Source organism: Rhincodon typus, chromosome 1 (genome assembly GCF_021869965.1).
Source record: "Rhincodon typus isolate 14 chromosome 1, sRhiTyp1.1, whole genome shotgun sequence".
In the NCBI taxonomy this organism is placed as follows: domain Eukaryota; kingdom Metazoa; phylum Chordata; class Chondrichthyes; order Orectolobiformes; family Rhincodontidae; genus Rhincodon; species Rhincodon typus.
In genome coordinates, this window is record NC_063332.1 from 71,797,703 (window position 1) to 71,822,061 (window position 24,359).

Here is a 24,359-nt window from a genome sequence, read left to right on the forward strand (position 1 = left end):
ACCTATCTTCTCCTCTATCCATCTTCTATTCGCCTCCCCCTCTCTCCCTATTTATTTCAGAACCCCCTTCCCCTCTCCCATTTCTGAAGAAGAGTCTAGGCCCGAAACGTCAGCTTTCCTGCTCCTCTGATGCTTGGCCTGCTGTGTTCATCCAGCTCTACACCTTGTTATCTTTAATGTTCTGGAGACATGGGTTTGCATTTCATCATTACAGATGGTGAAATTTGAATTCAATGAAAATCTAAAATAAAAGAATTGCTAGCTCAATGGCAACCATGTAATCACTGTCAATTGCTGTAACAGTATACCCGGTTCTTTGTCTAATGTCCTTCAGAGAGGGAAATCTGTTGTCTTTACCTGGAGGGCCTATATGTGACACCAGAACCTTAAGAATTTGGATACTGTTAATTACCCCAATTAGGGAAGAACAATAAATGCTGGCCTGGCCAGTGACACCTGCAGCTCACGAATAAATAAACAAAGAAGGTGGAAGGCTAAAGGTTGACAGCCTTAAAAACACTTCGTCAAAATCTCCATTTCTGAAGGATGCTTCAAGAGAACCTAAATCTTCAGAGAGTGTGTTCATAGTATCCTGGTAAACCAAGGCCACATTATCAGCGTACATGAAGAGCTAAGACTCTGTGGGAGAGAGTTCATTGGTAAATATGACTGAGCCCAGTCAGACCCAAATTTTGGTTCTGTGTGTGTCGTTGATGTGATCTCCAAAGTGTACATAGATTTGTTGGTTGCTGATTGATTATTTGTAAATGTTTCACAAAAAGCTGAGGACCAAGGCAGCAAATCTCATGGAGTCTCTCTGCAGATCTCTTGACCTGAAATCTTGCAGACTAATGTTGTCAAGTCATTAACTGAACGCTGCTCACCAGGCTCCAGTGCAAGCAGGAAAACACACTAAAAAATGGATATTTTCAGGCACAGCAAATTTGAAAAAGATGAGCAGCTACAACACCAGTCAACTGCAATATCAGTGTTGAAGAGCTATCCTGGGCAAAATATGAGTTACTTACAAAAGAAGTCTGACAGGAATCCAAACGTAATCATCCTGCAAGAAACAAACCTCCAAACCCCTCCAGCTGTTGAGACCACATTCCCAGGTGTCCACCCATTGCAAACTGGGATAAAGAAGACTTATGGCACAGCCACCTACATCAAGGAAATCTTCATTGAAGACACAGTACAGTGACTATGTTACTTGACAAGTAATCTGGAAACTGAGTCTAATACCATGGCCTTGCAAATTTGTAATCCTATCATAATAGATAGTGGAATTTAGATTAAATTCATTAGTTAATAAAAATTTAGAATTGAAAGCTTTTCTCGCTAATGGTGCCTGAAAATATTATTAATTTTTGTAAAAACCCATGCAGTTCACTAATATCATTCAGGGAAGGAAATTGTCATTCGTAGCTGGTCTGACAGACATGTGTTTCCAGGCCTACAGCAATGTGGTTGACTTTTATTTGTCATTGAAATGGCCCAGCAAGCCACTTGGCTGTACAAGAGTTAAAAGTAGATAAAAACCAAAAGAACTGCAGATGCTGTAAATCAGGAACAAAAACAAATTTGCTGGAAAAGGTCAGCAGATCTGGCAGCATCTGTGAAGGAGAAAACAGAGTTAACATTTCGGGTCCGGTGAACTGAGGAACAACTGAGAACTGTTGTAAAAGTAGATAAAACTAGACAGGGTCACCTGGCATCAACTTAGACATTGGAAATGACAAAATCAAATCTAACCCTTTATCTATAGACTTATTCTGCAACTGAGAGAGCTGTCCTACCGACTATTCAAGCCACAGCCCTACATTGTCACACTGATGGAAGCATATCTTTCAGACAATGTCCCTAACACAGCTATCATTGTCCCTAGATATGTCCTGTCCCACCAACAGAACAGACCCATTAGAGGCGGTGACACAGTTAAATAGTTGGAAGGGTGTTATCTTGGGAGACTTCAACATTGCCTCTGAATCTCATGAAACATCATGACATCAGGTCAAGCGTGGGCAAGGAAACCTCCCATTGATTTTGACATTGAGTATACCTTTCATTGTCTGGAACTGCCACTGTGCTAAATGGAATTAATTTCAATTCAATTTATTGCTCAACAGTGGGCATCTAATCAACCACAATCTGTAGCCTCATGGTTTCTATACATCCATGCATTTCCATAAATGTACCAGTATCACAACTGCTCAGATACTGTTGCAGACTGTATCCATATGCAAAACGATGTGGGCAACATTCAGACTTGGGCTGAAAAGTGGCACATTACTGCCCCAAAAGTGATAGGCAATGACCATCTCCAACAAAAGAGATTGACCAGCTGTCTTTGACACTCAAAGACAACTATCACCTGAAGTTAACATTAGCCAATGACTGACTGGACTAGCCATTTAAACATTGTGCCTATAAGAGCCAGATGAGAGGCTTGGAACTCTGACAGAAATCTATGGATTCAGACTCAACATGCTGACTCTATTTCTTGCTCCACAGATGCTGCCAGATGTGCTGACATTCTCCAGCATTTTCTGGTTTTACTTCTGCACATATTCGTCTTGTATGACTGGAGGACATGTAAGACAAGTAAATTGCTTATCCCTTCAACCAGTGCAAATAATAAAAAAAGACAACTGAAGCATTTTAGCCATCTTCAGCTCTCTCACCGTTTTTGTCCTCGCAACAGCAGGACAAGGCTACTTTGGAACAAACCAGAAAATATTTGACATTGTATTTTGCACCTGTTATCACAGTGGGGACCTAAGGAAAGCAAGACACAAAAAAAAGCTGAAGCCTCGTAGAGATTTTTAGGTCCTGAAGCAACTAGTTTTCATTGCTAGAGGTTATTCACTTGTGGTGTATTTTCACCCTACTTCCAGGCCCAAGACTATGCCACATGCCAGAGTCACATGAGGAACAGAGCTATGACATAAACCTGAAAATATAGTTTGTCCCATATTTATATGAGTTTCATCTGCCTGGCCTGCAGATGTAGGAGATAATGGAGGAAAAAACCCAATCTTGTTAAGGTAAGAAGTAGAAGGCTAAGAGGAGATTTGTAGAGAAATGTTTTCACTCAGAGGGTGATAAGGCCTGGACCTTACTGCTTGAATGTGGGATGAGGCAAAAACTTTTGTCACATTTAAACAAGATTTAAATATTCACTTAAGTTGCCAGGGCTATGGGCCGAAATCTGGTAAATAGGATTAGTGTGGTCGGATTTTTGTTGACTTTTGGACATGACAGACTGAACATCTTCCCTCTGTTTTGTAAAAGTTCAGTTTAACTTTCCCTTTCCTTCACTGTAGAATTGTCTGTCATGTATTTGACACATTCCCACAATAGGATGAGAAAAAAAAGTCATAACTCATTGTGCTGTTAATGATCCATCAACAAATTTGAATTGAAATTCAGGTAATAATTTGCTTATGTCTTCAATACCAATGCAAAGTCATGATTAAATGAGAACTCAAGATAATAAACCAATGCTCCAGTTTAAAAGAATATTTAAAACATTTTATGTTATAGCCAGTTACACTTGATAGCTTCCTATCGTAACATCTGTTCATCAATTTCATTAATGTTTCTGGGGGAATTAGAGCTTGTGAAGTTTACAGCTTTGATACACCATGGAGCATAAAAATTGGGAACAGGAGTAGGCCATACAATTGCTTGAGTCTACCCTATACAAGACAAACAGCATTAAGTTAGGAATATTTCTTCATTCTGCTTCTGTCTGAAGGCACCAGCAGCTCACGCAACTATTGAAATAAGCTGCAAAGCCTGAAACAGAACATTATTTGAGCCTGCCAAGAGTATGCATGACTTTAGTTTTGCAACTAAATATTGGGTCATAACCAACGAATAAAATAATCTGGAGTTTATGAACTATCATTGGTAATTTATGTTTAATGAGAGTTTCCCCACCAGCCCCTCTGTTTGATGTCAAATTATATGCCTTTCCCTTCTGCGGCAATGATGGTTAATAATGCTCATCTATGACTCAGTGGCAACATTCTTCTAGGTTCTGGATTTAAATTGTGTTTCAAAATCATGGGTATAAAGTCTATGCTGTCACTTCAGTGTATTTCTGGAGGAGTTCCACACTGCTCAAGGTGCGAACTTTCAGATGGGATGTTAAGCAGAGGGATTGCCTCCACTCAGATAGGTATAAAATATGCATTGCACTACTTAGAAGACAAAAAGAAACATTATTCCTAGGGGTAGTAGGAACTGCAGATGTTGGAGAATCTGAGATAACAAGGTGTAGAGCTGGATGAACACAGCAGGCCAAGCAGCATCAGAGGAGCAGGAAGGCTGATGTTTCGGGCCTAGACCCTTCTTCTGAAATAGGGGAGGAGTAGGGGTTTCTGAAATAAATAGGGAGAGAGGGGGAGGCGGATAGAAGATGGATAGAGGAGAAGATACGTGGAGAGGAGACAGACAGGTCAAAGAGGCGGGGATGGAACCAGTAAAGGTGAGTGTAGATGGGGAGTTAGGGAGGAGATAGGTCAGTCCAGGGAGGATGGACAGGTCGAGGGGTGAGGTGAGGTTAGTAGGTAGAAGATGGGGGTGGGGCTTGAGGTGGGAGGAGGGAACAGGTGGGAGGAAGGTCAGGTTACGGAGGCAGGGATGAGCTGGGCTGGTTTTGGGATGCGGTAGGGGGATGAGCCTTTACTGGCTCCATCCCCGCCTCTTTGACCTGTCTGTCTCCTCTCCACGTATCTTCTCCTCTATCCATCTTCTATCCGCCTCCCCCTCTCTCCCTATTTATTTCAGAAACCCCTACTCCTCCCCCATTTTTGAAGCTTGTGAAGTCCACATTGATACCATTGGGCTGCAGGGTTCCCAAGCGGAATATGAGGTGCTGTTCCTGCAACCTTCAGGTGGCATCGTTGTGGCACTGCAGGAGGCCCAGGATGGACAGGATGGCTGCACAAGGAGCTCGAACAGTTCATCCACTTCACCAACACCTTCCACCCCACCTTAAGTTCACCTGGACCATCTCTGATACCTCTCTCTCCTTCCTGGACCTCTCTGTTTCCATCTCTGGCAACCACCCAGAAACCGATATCCATTTCAAGCCCACCGACTCCCAAAACCAACTAGGATACATCTCCTCCCACCCACCTTCCTGCAAAAATGCCATCCCCTATTCCCAATTCCTTCGCCTCCGCCTCATCTGCTCCCAGGATGAGGCATTCCACTCCCGTATATCTCAGATGTCCTCGTTTTTCAAGGACCGCAACTTCCCCTCCACAGAGGTCGAGAACGCCCTCGACTGTGTCTCCCGCATTTCCTGCAACTCATCCCTCACACCCACTCCCCGCAATAACAAGCAAAACAGAATCCCCCTCATCCTCACGTACCACCCCACCAACCTCCGGATCCAACGCATCATCCTCCGACACTTCCGCCATCTGCAATCCGACCCCACCACCAAAGACATCTTTCCCTCCCCACCTTTATCTGCTTTCCGGAGGGACAACTCTCTCCGTGACTCCCTTGTCCGCTCCACACTCCCCTCCAGCTCCACCACACCCGGCACTTTTCCCTGCAACCGCAGGAAGTGCTACACCTGCCCCCATACCTCCTCCCTCACCCCCATCCCAGGCCCCAAGAAGACTTTCCACATCAAGCAGATGTTCACCTGCACATCTGCTAATGTGGTATACTGCATCTGCTGTTCCCGTTGTGGCCTCCTCTACATCGGGGAAACCAATCCGAGTCTTGGGACAGCTTTGCAGAACACCTACGCTCGGTTCGCACTAAACAACTGCACCTCCCAGTCGCGAACCATTTCAACTCCCCCTCCCATTCCTCAGACGACATGTCCATCCTGGGCCTCCTGCAGTGCCACAACAATGCCACCCGAAGGTTGCAGGAACAGCACCTCATATTCCGCTTGGGAACCCTGCAGCCCAATGATATTAATGTGGACTTCACAAACTTCAAAATCTCCCCTCCCCCTACTGCATCCTAAAACCAGCCCAGCTCGTCCCCGCCTCCCTAACCTGACCTTCCTCCCACCTGTTCCCACCTCCCACCTCAAGCCCCACCCCCACCTCCTACCTACTAAACTCATCCTGCCCCCTTGACATGTCCATCCTCCCTGGATTGACCTATCTCCTCCCTAACTCTCCACCTACACTCATCTTTACTGGCTCCATCCCCGCCTCTTTGACCTGTCTGTCTCCTCTCCACCTATCTTCTCCTTTATCCATCTTCTATTCGCCTCCCCCTCTCTCCCTATTTATTTCAGAACCCCCTTCCCCTCCCCCATTTCTGAAGAAGGGTCTAGGCCCGAAACGTCAGCCTTCCTGCTCCTCTGATGCTGCTTGGCCTGCTGTGTTCATCCAGCTCTATACCTTGTTATCTCATTATTCCTCGGGACTCAGTCTACATTTATTCCTCACTGAATATCATTAAAATGTAAATTTTCTAGTCATTATGTGGTTACTGACTATGGGACCTTGCTGTGTGCATTATTATCCAATGAATATCTACACACAGTATGATTTGGCCTCCAAGAGGATATGTTATCTGATGCAGCAATCATTATGCCAACCCTCATAAGAAACTGGGAGTGGACATCATCGTACTAAAGATTCTGCAGATGTTTATCACAACTGGCTAATATATACAAACATCACTTTCCTCAGATGCCTAAGGGGAGACTTTAGGGCGTCAGAGTGGTTCAGTGGTTAGCACTGCTGCCTTATAACACCAGGGACCCAGGTTCTATTTCACCCTCAGGTGGAATAGGCTTCCACCGGGTGCTCCAGTTTCCTCCCCCAGTCCAAAATTTAGAGGGTTTGGCTATGCTCAAAAATGCCCATAGTGTCCAGGGACATACAGGTTAGGTGGATCAGCCAAGGGAAATGCAGGGTTAAGAAATAGCTTAGGGGTTGGGTCTGGGCGCAATGTTCTTTGGACACTTAGTGTGGACTCAATGGACCAAATGGCCTGCTCCCACACTGTAGGGAATCTATAATTCTAAGTGCATGGAGTAATACCAAGGTAAAAGGTTGTAAGTGAACTGTATGCTTCAAGAAATCTCTGTGGTAAGATGGAATATGAGATCATAGAGAAAATATGATGCTCTAATGTAGTGATGATATCATAATTATGTCATATATATATACTGGCACACTGAGCATGTGATTTAATATAATATCATTTAATTGGGTAGAATTGAGTTACAAATCACTCTTTAATTCTGTTTGGTGTGTCTTATAGTTGAGAATCTTTTGTTCAGAACCATTACTTTTGGAATTAACATTTCACAAAGTTTTAGCCAGCTGCATATGCCCAGCACGTAATTCTAAAACTAAATGCATAAAACTGCATCATTTGCAACTCACTCAACCTTTTCTACTTACTGACTACCTGCAAGCCAATAATTGTACTTAAAAAAAAGTGAAGCAAAATTAATCAAAAATAGGTCATGTGAAAAGAGCAGTTATCACTATCCTAGAACTGGAAAATGGAATTGCACTGAATGTGCATTCAACATGAAAAGCACGGATACAAGCCAGGTTCACTCAATGACAAGACAGACCGTCAAAAGGATGTTAAGCAGAGTGTGCAATCACAATAATAATAAATGACATTGGCTTTGCATTGCTTCAATCATAACTAGTAAGAACTAATGACAAAACAAGAAAATAAAACTCATTAAATTCAAATTAGCTCAGGTAAAAATATGAAGGTTTTTAATGTGTAGAGCCATAGAGTTATAGGGCATGGAAACATACCACTCGGCCTAACTCGTCCATGCCTATCAAGTTTCCCAAACTAAATTAGTCCCATTTGCCTGTGTTTGGCCAATATCCCTCTAAACCTTTCCTATTCATATACCTGTCCTTTTAAATATTGTAATTGTAGTGATTGTAATGAGGCTGGCGGACAGATATAAACAAGAGTGTCGAAGGTTCTGTTCACTCTGAGAGTTGGCTCTGAGGAAGGTGGATCATTGTCAAGTACTATGTACATGTAAATAAAGGGTGATTTGGTGATAGAGTATCGACCTCTGTGGAATTATTTCAGTAGTGATGAGAGAAAAAAATATGGTCCCAAAGAAATTTGTTTACAACAGTCATCTTTGAGTAGGGGTAAGCATTTCTGGCATCATGCCGCTATTTGGAAAGCTTGACTTGTTTGATGCTGCCATCAAAGACTGGATCCAGTGTGTGAAAAGAATGAATTATGTTTTCCTGGCAAATGACATCAGGGCAAATGAAAAACAATGGAGCTTATGGACCCATAGCTTTTTCGGTTATTAGGAGTCTTACATTTCCTGAGGCACCTTCCAAGAGTTGATGGATTTAGTTAAGGAATATTATGATCCCAAGCCTCCTCTAATTTTGAGATGCTAATGATTTTATTTGGCAGTTTGAAAACCAAAGGAATCTGTATCAGGATTTTTGATGAGATTAAGACAACTTTGGTCTAACCCTTAATGAGATGCTGAGAGACCATTTGGTATGTGAGATTCAAGATGTGAACATGCAGAAGTGCCTCCTTGCTGAAGCCCAACTGGACTTCAAACAGGCACTCAACTGGCATTGTCGTGAGCAAATGCAGCAAGTGGAACATATGAGTTACAGGGTATTCCCATGGAAGTAAACACCTTCACCAGGCTGACTGAGCTTGGGGGATACTACTTGAGTGAAGGCAATTGCAAAGCCTCACACAGGACACATCCTGAAGAAGGACTCTAGGTCAGCCCAAAGCAAAACCCCAAAACAAAGCCAAGCCTCGATCAAACAGTTAACATATTCTTCAGGATCTGGGCCAGCAAGCCATTGCAGTTGCTGTCAGCATGCAGACTCAAGGCAGCAAAAGAGTCCCACTCAGCCTGAGTTGAGTAAGAGAACTCATAGACCAGTATCCAGCAGAATGCACGTCCTGGAAAGCCCAACTATAACTGGCTTAGAACAGTTAAATTACTTGGCAACATTCAAATCACAACCAATTAAAATAAACATCTAGTTAAATGGTCACCTAGTTCTAATGGAAGTCGAGACCAGTGTGGCTCTGTCAGTGATTGCAGAACCAGGCTTTAACAAAATTCATTCTGGACTCCAACCTTTAAGTTTGCATAAGACTGCGGTTAGACTGAGAACCTATGCTGGGGAACTTTTACAGATTACGGGAACAACTTTGATTCCAGTCTTGTCTGAGAAACAGTTACCACTATGATAATAAAAGGCTTAGACCTGAGCCTGATGTGGCGAAATTGGTTGAGAAAGATTTACCTTGATTGGCTTAACATTTTTCTATTAGAAAATGACTGCCTGAAGTAAGCCCTAATTGAATTCCTGGAAGATTTTCAGGAAGGTCTAGGGCCTAATAAGGGAAACAAGGCCACCTTGCATGTTGACCAGGAAGCAATTCCACAATACTGCAAGGCCTCCCCAGTGCCATTTGCCTTGTGTGCAAAAGTAGAGGCAGAAATCAGGAGGCTAGAAAGTGAAGGAATCATCAAACCAGTACAGTTTCCAGAATGAGCAGTACAGGTCATACCAATTGTGAAACCCAATAGGATGGTTCACTTTTGTGGCGATTTTAAACAAATGATAAACTGCTTTTTCTAGCTGGAGAAGTATTCAATCTCTCACATAGAGGACTTATTCATAAAGCTGCCAGAACTGTCCTTTACAAAGCTAGAAATGGCCATGCATACCTGTAATTGCAGTTAGATCAGTATTCTCAGAAGTATGGTACAATGAATATCCATTAGGTTTTGTACCAATATACAAGAATGCCATATGGTATATCATCAACCTGTGACATTTTTCAGCAGATGATGGAGAACATTTTAGAAGATCCACCCGGGTTGCTATTTACCTGGATGACATGCTAATAACAGGGAAGACCAATAAAGAGCACTTAGAGGACTTGGACATAGTCCTTAGACATTTTGCCCAAGCAGACATACGGCTTAGAAGGGAAAAAAAAAAGTGTGTTCCAGGCACCCCAAGTGATGTACTAGGGCTACAGGGTTGGCATAACCAGGTTACACTCATTGGAAAATAAAGTGAGGGTGATCAAAGGTGGTCAGGCTCCCACATCTGTACCGGAACTTGATAGCTTAACACTAGCACAGATACGTATGTGCCGGCTGAATGTAATACCTGCACAGAGTAATTAGCTGTAATAAATATATGTTGAATTCTTCAACATAACCACTAGCATGCCCAGTTTCTTGTGCTTTGGAAGGTAGCACAAGCATTCACACGTGATGCATAATTCTCTGTCAGAGGCAAAACTAACACTATAGCACCAGCCGTGGTTATCAACAAAATACTCCAATGCTGTAGTGGTGGATATTTGGAAAAATAATTGAACACTAACCAGATGATTTTAAACAATAGACAATGCAATTAAAGGGGAAGTCACTCAGCCTTCAGCAGGAACAGTTTATGTAAGTACAAACAGCTGTATTGGGTATTAATCAACAAGAAAATAAAACTAATTTATTTTTGATTAAAATTTAAAATATTTGAGGGTCCAAGGAAGTACCAAGATAACAGTAAATAAAGCTAAAAAGGCTGACGTTATTAATATAACCAAGATTAAAGACCATGGATATATACTGAAGCAAAATGAGTACTCAAATCTTCTTTCTCTTGAAGTAAAATCAAGAGACTGCTGATTTGACCTTTGTAAAAAGATGCTTTTAAGTGGTCCTGAAAACTCAGGTCCAGAGCTTTCCTAGCAGAAAATGCAGCTTTAAAACAATAACAACAAAGATCCATATTAAGAAGGCTAATCAGTGTCCAGATTTTAGATGGTTCTGCAATTTCCTTTCTCCAAATTGGCACTAAAGCAAGAAAAACATGTGTTGTTATCACTCCTTTTTTGGTGTGAACACCACATACTTGTTACCACTCGAAACATGCTATCAAGCCTGCAATCCTTAAAGCAACATTTTGAATGGACCATGGTCAGTGGAACAGTAGTTTGGATATATACATGCAAAGGGGTTCATTGCAAAGTTTTTATGATGGAATCATGGATAACAGAAACCTCATTTTAGATCATGACCTAAATACGTATTCAGCCTGAATGTTTGCCATCATCCTGGACCTGATTGATCTATCCCCTGACCCACCTATGTACCTCACCCACCTGAAACCCTAACAGACTATGTGCCCACCAACTTATCACTCCCTACCTAATATGCTACCATCTCACACAGCTGCTACCCTACCACAGTACCCATTTTACTCTACCACCTTACCCACTCTCCATCCTCTCACCTTGCCCACTTAATCCCCTTTCTATGATTTCAAAGAAGCCTTGGGACATTTAAATCTTTTTACCAATCAGATTATGAAAGCTCATCCCATAAAAATGGAGCATGGTTTCTTTGAAGTCTCACTTTGTTGTTGTCTGTGAGAGTTCCTGTGCTTGGTGAGTTGGCAAGGATCCTTCCACTGGAGATCACTCTGAAAAATTGGAGGCAGTTAAATGGGGTTTTGTCACCTGATCAAAACAGAGATTTCAACTCAAATTGAAAGATTTAGAGATAACAAGATGTAGAGCTGGATGAACACAGCAGGTCAAGCAGCATCAGAGGAGCAGGAAAGCTGACATTTCGGGCCTAGATCCTTCTTCAGATTAACATACAGAGTGCTGGAAAAACTCAGCAAATGAGGCAGTACCTGTTCAAAGAGAAACAGAGTTCATTTTTCGAGCCCGGTGTTACTCTTCCTCAGAACCGGAAGAATCTTACCGGACTCGATGCGTAACTCTGTTTCTCTCTCCACAGATGTTGCCAGACCTGCTTAGTTTCTCCAGCATTCTGTGTATTTTTTTATTCATATTTCCAGTGTCCACGGTCTTTTGCTTTTAATATTATAAGATTAAGCAATTCCTGTCTAAAAGTATGATTAATTCAAACACTTGGGACTCAAAATTCAGGGCAGTATTTTCTTTTAATAGCAATCAGAATCATTAACCATATGAATAATTCTGGGCATGAACATGCAGTTAATGATATCATCTAATTTCAAACATCAAATGACAGAGTTTTACAATATGGAACTGTATACTGGCATGTATGGATTATTAACATAATAGAAAATTATTTTTGTGAACTGAAATAAGAAATGTTATCGTCTTAGATAGTTTGTCTATGTATTTTTTATCTTTGATCTGTCAGTATAATGCAATGATGCATTAAATTGTACTTTTAAAGAAAAGAACTTCAAACTTAATTACTGTTATTAAATAGAATGATGGATAACCTGTGTAAGAGAGTTGCAAGGCAAAAACATAAATTGTAAGGGCATAAGTTGTGAGAGTCAAACTCACATGCCTGTCGGAAATCTGAAATGTTTATTCAATTCTTGTTCCCAAGCACAATAATCGATGATTTTGAAAATTTAGTATCTTTTCAAATTCCAAAACATAAAACGTAAATCCATGTAAAGATTTTGAACTTTCAAAATTTACAACTATTCCAACATTGTGCAATGACCTAATAGAATTGTTGCAAATACTGTAACTGAAGGAAATGATCAATATTTTTCTAAAGATTTAAATGGGTCTCTCAACTCAGACCTCTGTCATAAGAAATTTTGAGGCATTTTTGTTGTTTTGCTTGAGCAGGTAATGTTAAAATAATCCACCCACTCCATCCCAAGACTAACAGCAATGTAAAAAATCTGTTAGTGTCTGGTGGGCATCTGTACATGCTGCATATAGACAGCTTGCCATCTCCCAGAGTTATCAGCATGGGAAATCAGGAAGTATTATCTCAGTCTTTGCCTATGGGAAAGCATTGGATCCACCATGTGGACAGATCAGAAAATCTGAGGCAGCAGACTTTGATTTTCCAATGTGAACTCAGTTGAAAATGTTGCCATTTTTATATTCTGTATTTGATCATTCTTGGCTATTCATTTTGTGCACACAATATTGTATTTTCAAATCATTTAGGTACTTCTCAACAAGACTTCCAAATTTTTGAATTTCTCAATTTTTTTGACAAATCTTGATAGTTCCTTTTGTCAGTTCAGTTCTTTCTTTTATCAAGCTTTTAACATGCCTAGGATTCAAACAGAATAACTTTGCTGGAAGAACCTTGCTAGTGTTGCAATTATTTAATACCTCAATCAACCCTCTCCTTCATCTTCAGCAAGTGACAGAGAGGCAGCACACAATGTGTGGTAGTTTAGTGTCACTGGGCTAATAATCCTAAAGTCTGAAGTAATGACCTCAAGCATAAGAGTCAAACTGCAACAGCAATTGAATTCAGATTTTTAAAAATCTGGAAACATTAGCCTGGAGTCAATGCAAATGTTTAAGAAGCAAGAACTATGACCAGTTCCATAAGCTCTTCAACTAAATTCACTTTGGTGAAATCACATTCCAGATCTTTGAAGAAATACCTGCTTCTAAATTGGTTGATTGTTTAATCTGTTTTTGATGGTATGATATAAACTCAAGATAACACATCCTGAAGATGACTTAAAAATTAAGCTGACTTTTTGAAAGCTGAAAGCCTTGTTAAAATGTTCACGGTTTTGTAGGAATATGGGAAATGTAGTAGGAGTGGTGAGCCTTTGGAATTCATTACCACAGGAAGTAGTTGATGCAAAACATTGAATGTATTCAAGACATGACTAGATAAAGCAGTTGGGGTGAATGGGATCAAAGGTTATGGGGAGAAAGCAGGATTAGGCTGTTGAGTTGGACGACCAGCCATGATTATGATGAATGGCGGAGCAGGCTCGAAGGGCCGAATGGCCTCCTGCCCCGATCTTCTATCTTTCTATGACACTCAGCTCCGCCTCTTAATACAATCATGGCTGATCAAATATTTAAATGCCTTTTATCCAAGCTGTTCCCACAGCACTTCATACCATTGGTAATAAGAACACTATATTAATCTCTAATTTAAACATACCTAAAGACTGCGCTTGAAGCTGAAATACTGGACAGTTTTATTCTTCATAATCCTTTGTGATCAAAATCAATGAGAACTTTGATTACCTTTCTTTCTTTATCATTTATCTGTTGTTCTGCTACAGAAAGATTAGTTCTTACTTTAAATAACTGAAATTCTCACAGACGATCGCTAGAGGCCAATCCATATTCAAATGTTTGCTTTTTATCTTTACTCTGCTGCTTTGTGCTTTTCAAAAATACCTGTACACAAGGGTTTGTATTGCAGTGCAATGTTTTTTTTTATTTTTCTTGTTGGCTTACCTCATTTTAATTCTCTCCTTCTTGCTGTTTCAAAGGTTGCTGCTCTTTTAAAAACTAAATAACTGAGCAATGCCTGTATGTGGTGTTGTAATTAGAAAACATACAAGAGTGACATAACATACCATGAATGCTGGGTTCTGTTGAGATGGATGTCTTCATTAACAACAGTATGTACACTGATACATACTGATGGCTCAGACTTACATATATCCTAGGACTATTCTTACTTATGTTACAGTGACATTATATGGCACAGTAGTGGTAACGTAATGGGCTAGTTACCCAGAAACCCAGGCAACGGTTCTGCTGACATGGGTTCATCCCAGATGCAGAGGTTGGGATTGCCCTTAGAGGTGGAGGCAGTGATACAGTAGCGCTACTAGACTAGTAATCCAGAAACCCTTTGAAATCCCTCCACAGCAGACGGTGAAACTTGAATTCAATATTAAAACATGAAAACCACGTAACTACTGTTAAAGGTCACAAAAATCCATCTGTTTCACTAATGTCCTTTGGAAAAGGAAATCTGCCATCCTTACCTGATGTGGCCTACATATAACTTTGGACACACCACAATGTGGTTGATGCTTAAAATGCCCTCTGGACAATTAGGAGTGGGCTATAAATGCTGTTCTAGCCAGGGGTATATGTATGTAGTTATGTAACTGTTTAACGGTTTAACTGAGAGTAAGATTTTATATTACAGCGTCACATAATTTGAAGTAAATTAGCTGTCTTAAAGGTATAATGCAGTTCTAAGATCTGTAAAATAATACAACAAGGGAAGCAGGGCATTTGGGATCTTTGTGAAAGGTGTGATGAGCTGTGTGCCTCCTTAAACTTAAATTTTAAGGTTCGAGAAAGAAACAGGAGAACAATGGAGGTGGAGTGTGAATTAGCGTCAAATCGAGTGTAGAAAGAGAACTAAATAGAGGAATATGTTGGATCAAAATAGAAAGAAGTGTGACAGGGGTAAAAAACAGAAATTAATTAACCTACTTTAAATCTTTGGGAAGAATTCACTACACTACACAGAGAGGTGATGGTCTAGTGGCATAATCGCTGGGCTGTTAATCCAGGGTCCCAGATAACGTTCTGGGGACATGGGTTGGAATTCCACCATAATAGATAGTGGAAGTCAAATTCAATAAAAACATCTGGAATTAGAAGTCTAATGATGACCATGAAACATTGTTGATTGTCAAAAAAACACATCAGGTTTACTAATGCCCTTTAGGGAAGGAAACTGCCATCCTAACCTGGTCTGGCCTACATGTGACTCCAGACCCACACCAATGTGGTTGACTCTTAACTGTCCTCAGGGCAATTAGGGATGGACAATAAATGCTGACCTAGACAGCAATGCCCTCATCCTGTGAATGAATAATGTAAAAAATGCAGGAACAAAACAACAGTTTAAACAGTTTCTAAACTAGCAAGATTGATAGACATTAACAACTATCACATTGTAAAAAGGATGCTTGTGCTCTTGATTAGCAATCCTAACTTCCTGTAGCAAATTTAACGGACAATTAAAGTGTAAATTAAGTGTAAATTACAAGTTCTTTAAAATAATGGGAGGTTAAATAGAAGTTGCCATTTGTCCAAAGCATAAAACAGTGCAGCATAAATCAGCCAGCATGTTCTGGAGATTTGTAACTGCATCCCTTAATGCTCTGGTCCTGTTGATCAAACTGCACATTAATGAGAGAGGGGCCCATTCACATGCTGTTTCCTTTGCCCCGAGAAGATTTAGACCAACCATTTTGTGAAAGATTTTGTTCAGCTTTTAATTAAGTTTACTTGCTACAGGTTCTGATAAAGTTGCTGGTCAAAAACATGTAGTTTTTTTGTCAGTGGTTTTCTACTTCTGCTCTACCAAATTTGTCTGAGTTACAATTCTAGACTTGCTCATCAGTCGGTGGACTGGAGGAAATTTATTTGAAATTAAACAAAATTACAGATCAACCACAACACAGTTTGTAGGATAAAGTTTTGAAATAACTCTGCCTCACTTGAGGTCTATTGTTACAGTGCAGTGAGCTAGTCTCCCTGCAACCGCAGGAAGTGCTACACCTGCCCCCATACCTCCTCCCTCACCCCCATCTCAGGCCCCAAGAAGACTTTCCACATCAAGCAGATGTTCACCTGCACATCTGCTAATGTGGTATACTGCATCCACTGTACCCGTTGTGGCTTCCTCTACATCGGGGAAACCAAGCGGAGACTCGGGGACCGCTTTGCAGAACACCTACGCTCGGTTTGCAATAAACAACTGCACCTCCCAGTCGCGAACCATTTCAACTCCCCCTCCCATTCCTCAGACGACATGTCCATCCTGGGCCTCCTGCAGTGCCACAACGATGCCACCCGAAGGTTGCAGGAACAGCAACTCATATTCCGCTTGGAAACCCTGCAGCCCAATGGTATCAATGTGGATTTCACAAACTTCAAAATCTCCCCTCCCCCTACCGCATCCCAAAACTAGTCCAGCTCGTCCCCGCCTCCCTAACCTGTTCTTCCTCCCACCTATCCCCTCCTCCAACCTCAAGCCGCACCTCCATCTCCTACCAACTAACCTCATCCCGCCCCCTTGACCTGTCCGTCCTCCCTGGACTGACCTATCTCCTCCCTAACTCCCCACCTACACTCACCTTTCCTGGCTCCATCCCCGCCTTTTCGACCTGTTTGTTTCCTCTCCACCTATCCTCTCCTCTATCCATCTTCTATCCGCCTCCCCCTCTCTCCCTATTTATTTCAGAACCCCCTTCCCCTCCCCCTTTTCTGATGAAGGGTCTAGGCCCGAAACATCAGCCTTTCTGCTCCTATGATGCTGCTTGGCCTGCTGTGTTCATCCAGCCCTGCACCTTGTTGTCTCGGATTCTACAGCATCTGCAGTTCCTACTATCTCTGTTTTAGATCACTTGTGTGAAGGATAGTAATGAAGGGTTATGAAGTTGACTGTCTCACCACTTGCAAATTTCATGTTCGGTTCTAAAATCAATTAATCTATATATTTTAGAATTCACATCTTTTTAAATTCATTCATTAGCTGTGGGCATTGCTGACTGGGCCAGCATTTATTGCACACTCCTAGTTGCCCTTGACAAGGTGCCGGTGGTGAGGTGAATAGTCATCTAAATCCCTAATTTGCAAGTCCATCACAACCCATTTTATGGTGGTGATGTGTATTACTAGAACCTTACTTAAATTCACCTCCTCAAGATTCTATTTTGGCCTTCAAAGTTCCCATTTCTATATTTCCTATTTCCCTCTCACACCCATTCATCAGTCACCTACCTTCAATGGACTTATTCTATTCACATTACACTTGTCATTCTCATAACCTTCTGCCTTTAGTCATTGCTGTAGAAGCAAACTGTGACAAATGTTGGACTTGACAGGATGGTCATGTTTTAAATAGTCTCCAGTAACTTAAGGTGAAACTGATTGCTTGGAGAGGTGTTTCGTGGTTCATAATAAACCTCTGTCTGTAGACAGGCCCATATGTTCTGACTGTCACAGGGAAGGAAACCCAAGCCAAATTGAATCGCAATGCAACTTATAGTTTTTACGGCTTGACACAAAAAAAGGTCTTTTTTTTGGCAGCAGGCACAGGGAGAGAGAAGAAGAAAGAGTTTCTGTTGTAAAGAGCTTAGCGAACTTTTATGTTCATGTGTGAATAGCTACGGAAATTTGTTGCAAAAGTTGTTGTTCTGTTCAAAGGGAGGGGAGAAGACTGACAGAACTTCTGCAGGTTAAAGAACAAAGTGTTATTGTTGTGGGTCTTGTTTAGAGAAAGTCAGTTTTGTAACACACAAGACTTAGTGAAACAATTTTTGAAGGATGCTGAAAGATTCAACCTGGCTTGGTAGGGAGAAGTAAGCTTGCTGGAAAATTGGATGTAACTTGAAACTTAATCTTGTCCTATTATGTAAACATTAATGCAGTGGTGTAGTGGTAATGTCAATAGTAGTTCAAAGGCCCATGCTAATGTTATGTGGACATGGGTTCAAATTCCCCTGCAATTGGTGTAATTTCAGCTCTTGAATTGAAAACTAGTCTTAGTGATGATGGCAATTAAGCTACCATTTTTTTGTCATGCAAACATTCCTATTTCAGCAACGTTCTTTAAGGAAGGAAGTGAGTGCCAGTGACACCCAATTTCCCGTGAAATAATAAATTTAAAAATGTATTATGCTATTGAAAGTGGAAGGGGGAAGAAGAATACAAGAAAAAGTCTGTGATAGGGTCAAGGAATGGGAGAGATTAAATGACAAAGATGTCATAGAACAGAAAACATGGAAAGCTATAGTGTAATAAAATAAAGCAAAGCATCAGGTCAGAGAAAGTGTGAAAGGCATAATAATGAACAGATCTGTCTGAAAGCAAAAAAACACAAAAAAAATTCAGATAATATGTACATGACAGAAAAAGAAATGAAGAAAGTGTGCTTTTCTACATTGAAAGGCCTTAACTGTGTCTAGACCTTGATCAGTTCCAGCAATTTCTTTCTCCACATTGGTATGACTTTTTTTTAAAAGGTCTGTGTGACACTTGATATGATCACTCTTCACTAGTCAGGAGATCCATATGCAGGCTGAAACCTGCTGTGACACGTCTCCAAAATTTAGAGGTGGAGCATCAGGATGAAAACCAAAGCAAATAGAAACACAAAAGTGAAATAAAAGGAAAGAGAAGCAAAACCAGGAAAAAAAACAAACACTGCATTTTATTTCTAAAAATAAAATGAACCTGCAAAGAAAAGGAAAGCAAACATTTAATTATGAACTAGCCAGCCAATGATAGCTTTCTGAATTAGAACTGTTCAAATGACATATGCAGTTCTGTTTTGCAGGGCCTAAGTGATAACAAAGCATTCTTGAGAAGAAAGCTCTGAAAATCGTATTTGTGATTGACAAAGAGAGGTTTTGCAGAATTAATGCATCCAGTCTTTCCACAAATGGTCAGAAAGAGGTGAGAGGGAAAAGACTGAAAAGGGACCTGAGGGGCGCCTTTTCCCCAAAAGAGGGTTGTGCGTGAACATAATGAGCTGCCAGAGGGAATGGTAGAGACGGGTACAATTAAAGTATTTAAAAGACATTTGGGCAGGTACATTGGTAGGAAGGTTTTAGAGGGACATGGGCCAAATGTAGGCAAATGGCACTAATTCAGATTAGGAAATCTGGTCTGCATGGACGAGTTGGGCTGAAGGGTCTGTTTCTATGCCATGCAGCTCTATGACTCTATAACCCTCTGACTATCCTGCAAAAATCTAGAAAGTACTCAAAATCATGCTCAAGGTAAGAATGAAATTCAGGATTGACAGACTCCAACTCATGTCGTACCAACACTAACCTCATAATCTATTGATTGGCTTATTGGAAAAATAAAAGGCATAAGGGTGAATTTCCTAAAAGAAAATGGTTATCCCTTGATAATTAAAGCCTTTAGGAAGGATTGCTTAGGCAACAAAGGAGTCACACCACTGACATTACTTGAGGATAGACAATAGCATGAAGCCATGGTTACAGACCAACAAATTACATGCTTTTAGGTGCAGTCAACACTATTGCTGCAAAGTGCACCAAACCAATAAATAGTAAATGCCGAAAGAACTGCGGATGCTGTAAATCAGGCACAAAAACAGAGTTCTGAGGAAGGGTCACCGGACCTGTAACGTTAACTCTGATTTTTTTTCACAGACGCTGCCAGACCTGCTGAGCTTTTCCAGAAACTTCTGTTATTGAAACAGTAAATGTCATTTGCAAGTTTTATATACCATTCCATTTGCAAGTTTTGTATGTCATTTCCCAGGTCACACTATCTTCTTGAATGACTTCTATCATTGGTTAAAAATTCCTTCCCCTTAAGAGGTGAAACTGGTTTTAAGTAATGCAAGTAACATTGAATTCACACCAGGCTTTAAAGCTTATATACTTCCTGCTCAGGCTTGCAGCTACTCAACAACATGTTAGCAGTGTCTGTATGCAACAATTATTCAAATAACCAGGCAGCACAAAGTTTGCAAGGTGCCTTCATCAAAAGCTACAGGCAAGGTTTAATTGCATTGCCCAATCTCAGCACTCATTTTCAGGTATTATCTACTTCTGCAGCTTTTATCTCTTCTTAATTAATCATTGGATAAATCATGCAGCACAAAAGGGTCTAAAACACTTAATCTTGTATTTTCCTTGTCAAAGACAAGGTTTAATTTATGACCCATGTTCTGCTGAGCATGGGAAACTTTATAAGTCCCTGGAATAGCATGGCATGGTGTGAATGTAAAACAGTTTAACTGATGAAAGTATTCCACGAAACATTGTACTAGACAATAAATATACTTCAGGAGAAGGGAAGGCAGGCAAAGTGACACAATTTCTACACTGATCACTTGATCTCCAATGAATCTACATTCTTAGTACTAAAATATTCAGTAAGTGTCAATATCATTATAAAAGGGTGGAAATGGAGACTATAAGGATTAAAAGGGAATATGTGAAAAGATTGGCTGTTAATAAAAGAGGTATAAGCAAGCAACTTAAGAATCAGAGAAAGAGTAAAACAATCATTAAAGATACAGTATGCATTAAAGAAGATCTGATTAGGAATTAAAAGATTTGCTGAGTTTTTTAAAAATACTTTGCAATAGAATTTATAATTCATTGCAGAGGTAATAGAAAATTTGCACTGTAGAAGAATATATATATCAATTGTTGGAGATATGATATGAATTATTGCTCTTCTGGTAGCAGTTGAGGACAAGATAAAACCAGTAGAGGCAGTTACTGTCACTGACGAATTTTTCCTTCTGGGAATTGACTTACTCTTGAAGGCAAAAATGACCTGATTAATGGGTAATCTGTGAGTACATATCAGCTTGAAGCCATGGCAAATAGTGAGGAAAATGCCAGGTGAGGTGCTGTTGACAGGAAATGAAAGGAGTGGTTAGATCAATTGCCCTTGTTTTTAAATGCTCTTTCTAATAGATAATAGTACATCTTGGGTAGTGGATTGTCAACAATAGGTTCTGCCATATGTAACCAACCCATGATTAATTAACACTTCATTTAATTTCTCACAGTCATATCCTAAGATATTCTGGTGTTTTAAATAGTACCAGCCTGGACGGACTTTATGTTTTGTTCTCTGCTGAATGGTCTTTTTTATAATGTGTGCCTTTCAGATTCCTTTATCTTCAGTCATGCTGGAACTGACTTAATATTAGGCTTCATTTATCATGCGAATATAGAGCACATTTCAGCATATCTATGGGTGTCAAAAAGTTTTTGCAAGAATAAATTTCTATAATGCCCAATATTGAGTATTGTGGCAGGATTAAATTTCATGCTACAACACCCAAATACTGTTTGATTGATGAAATACCAAACGTAATAAATGCAGTCTTGCCTGTACCACCCAAATCTCAGGGCAAATATTTTAAAATTCCAACCCAAAGGGCTAAACTATTTCCATAGACAGAAAATTTATCATTTGCAAGAAACTAATGTGTGTTGAGATGTTCTCTTTAATGAATTACTGCCATTAATCGGTGTGTTTTGTGCTGATCTGCCTGGGAATATTTGCTGCAATTCAACAGGGCTATCCACAACAGTCATTGGGACTATATGTGGAAAACTTATATGAAAGGTTGAGTGGAGGAATCACTTGCAAATTTTTCTGATTTAAAATATCATATTTTGAAATGTAAAAATTCATAAAAGTTTCATAATTCTGTCACTTTGCGCTATCAGTTGAGTAGCTCTTGCACATAAAACTCTGCTGTTAATATTACAGCATAGTCAAATATGGTTGTCTTGATAAATTAGGGCACTGTAGCTGGCATTTTAAATCATAACACAAATTATTGCATTACGTGCAGCATGAACTTATGTGTTTGTGAGCTTCTTTCTACTATTAGGCCTGATTCCTGCTGTGTGAAAGCCTGCGTGAAAAGCTAGGTGTTCATTCACTGTAAGAAGTAGGAACAGAATAGGACCACTGACCCCATCAAGTCTGCTCTGCTATTCAATAAGAACATGGCTGATTTGATCATTATCAACTCTACTTTCCTGCATTTTGCCCATAAGCCTTGGTTTTCTTTCTAATCAAATATCTGCATATTTCAGCCTTGAAAATACTGAAAAACTCATTCTCAGTTGCCATCTGTGGTAAAGAATTCCACAGATTAATTACCCTCTAACAGAAGATATTTCTCCTCATCCCTTTTGTAAAAGGTGTCCCTTAAATCTGCACTCCTGTTCACAGACTCTCCCACAAGGTGAAACAACCTCTCAACATCTACACTGTCTACTCCCTAAGACTTTTATGCGTTTCATTAAAGTCTCCTCTTATTCTGATAAACCCCAATGGAGACAGGCCTGACTCACTCAACTTCTTCTCATGAGAAAATCTTCTGTAACCAGGATAACCTAATAAACTTTACAGGATAGTAGGAACTGCAGATGCTGGAGTATCTGAGATAACAAGGTGTAGAGCTGGATGAACACAGCAGGCCAAGCTTTCTGAAGAAGGGTCTAGGCCCGAAACGTCAGTTTTCCTGCTCCTGCTTGGCCTGCTGTGTTCATCCAGCTCTACACCTTGTTATCTCTAAACTTTACAGGGATTGCCTTCAATGTCAGTATATCTTCCTTAGATATGAGGACCAAAATTGTCCACAGCATTCTAATTGTGTTTGAAATAGTACCTTGTGTAATTTTAGCAAAACTTCCCTATTGTTATCTTCCATTCCATGTGCCTGCTAAAGTTGTCTGCTAGCCGTTTGTGATTCATGCAGGTGGACCCAAAAAGCAGCTGTGCTTCAGCTTTCTGCAGTCTTTCTCATGCAAGATAACAGCAGATTAGGATGATCCAGTCGGAGCTCCTCTGTTCCTTACCTTAGAACTTACCTTAAAACATTGTAATGTTAACCCCTTAATTCTTTCCTATTTTTAACTTAGCTTCAACTCTGTAATTAAACAACTACTTTTATTCCTCTGCTGTATCCAAGAATTGTACTTAGGTACTTGTACCTAAGATGTTGCCATAAGAAGGCAGACATTGTAAAAGATTTTCACTGTACTCCTACAATGGCACATACATAACAATAAAAAGAATATTGTATATTGTATTCTACATTGAAATAATATTCAACTCTTCTATTCTTCCTGCCAAAGTATATAATCTCACATTTCCCACATTATATTCCATCTCTCCAAGATTTGCCCAATCACTTAACCTGTCTATATCCCTCAGCAGATTCTCTATGTCATCCTCACTACTTACTCTCCCTATTTATATGTCATCCAAAACTTGGTGATAGTACATTCATTTCCCTCCTCCAAGTCATTGATATATTTTGTAAATGATGACTCAGAACTGACCTTGTAGCATTCCAAAGTTACAAGTTGCAACTCTGAAAATGTCCCTTTTAATCCCAACTTGATCTTCTATTAATTAGCCAGTCTTGACACATGCTAATATAGTACACACAACACCAGGGGATCTTAACTTATTAAGTTTCTTCTTTCTGTCAATTTTTAATTATACTAAGTTTTCTTGGTTAACCATATTTTATCCACTCTCTTGAAATCGTCTACTCACAGAGATCTATCTTTGCTAAGAGTCATGAACTATTTTCTTTTACAACTACTGTTATTGCTCAACTTTTGCTGTCACAACTTTCTCATTGTCCACTACAACCAACTCCACCCTCATTCCTTTGTAATTATTTCACTTGAGTTAGATTTGTTATTTCTGAGCCAAGTTTCTCACTCTCAAATTGAATGCTAAATTCTATCAATTTATGGTCACTGTTCCCTAGGGTATCTCTTACACTGAGATGATTAATTAAACCTGCCTCAAGGTGGTCAACACTTTGATGGGATTTTACTCGAGGCTTCCCAATTGTCAGTGGGAAATTGAGGAGCAAATATGTAGAAAGATAGTAGATAGCTGTAAGAATAGCAGGGTTGTAATAACATAACATAAGAACATAACATAAGAACTAAGAACAGGAGTAGGCCATCTGGCCCCTCGAGCCTGCCCCGCCATTTAATAAGATCATGGCTGATCTTTTTGAGACTCAGCTTCACTTACCCACCCACTCACCATAACCC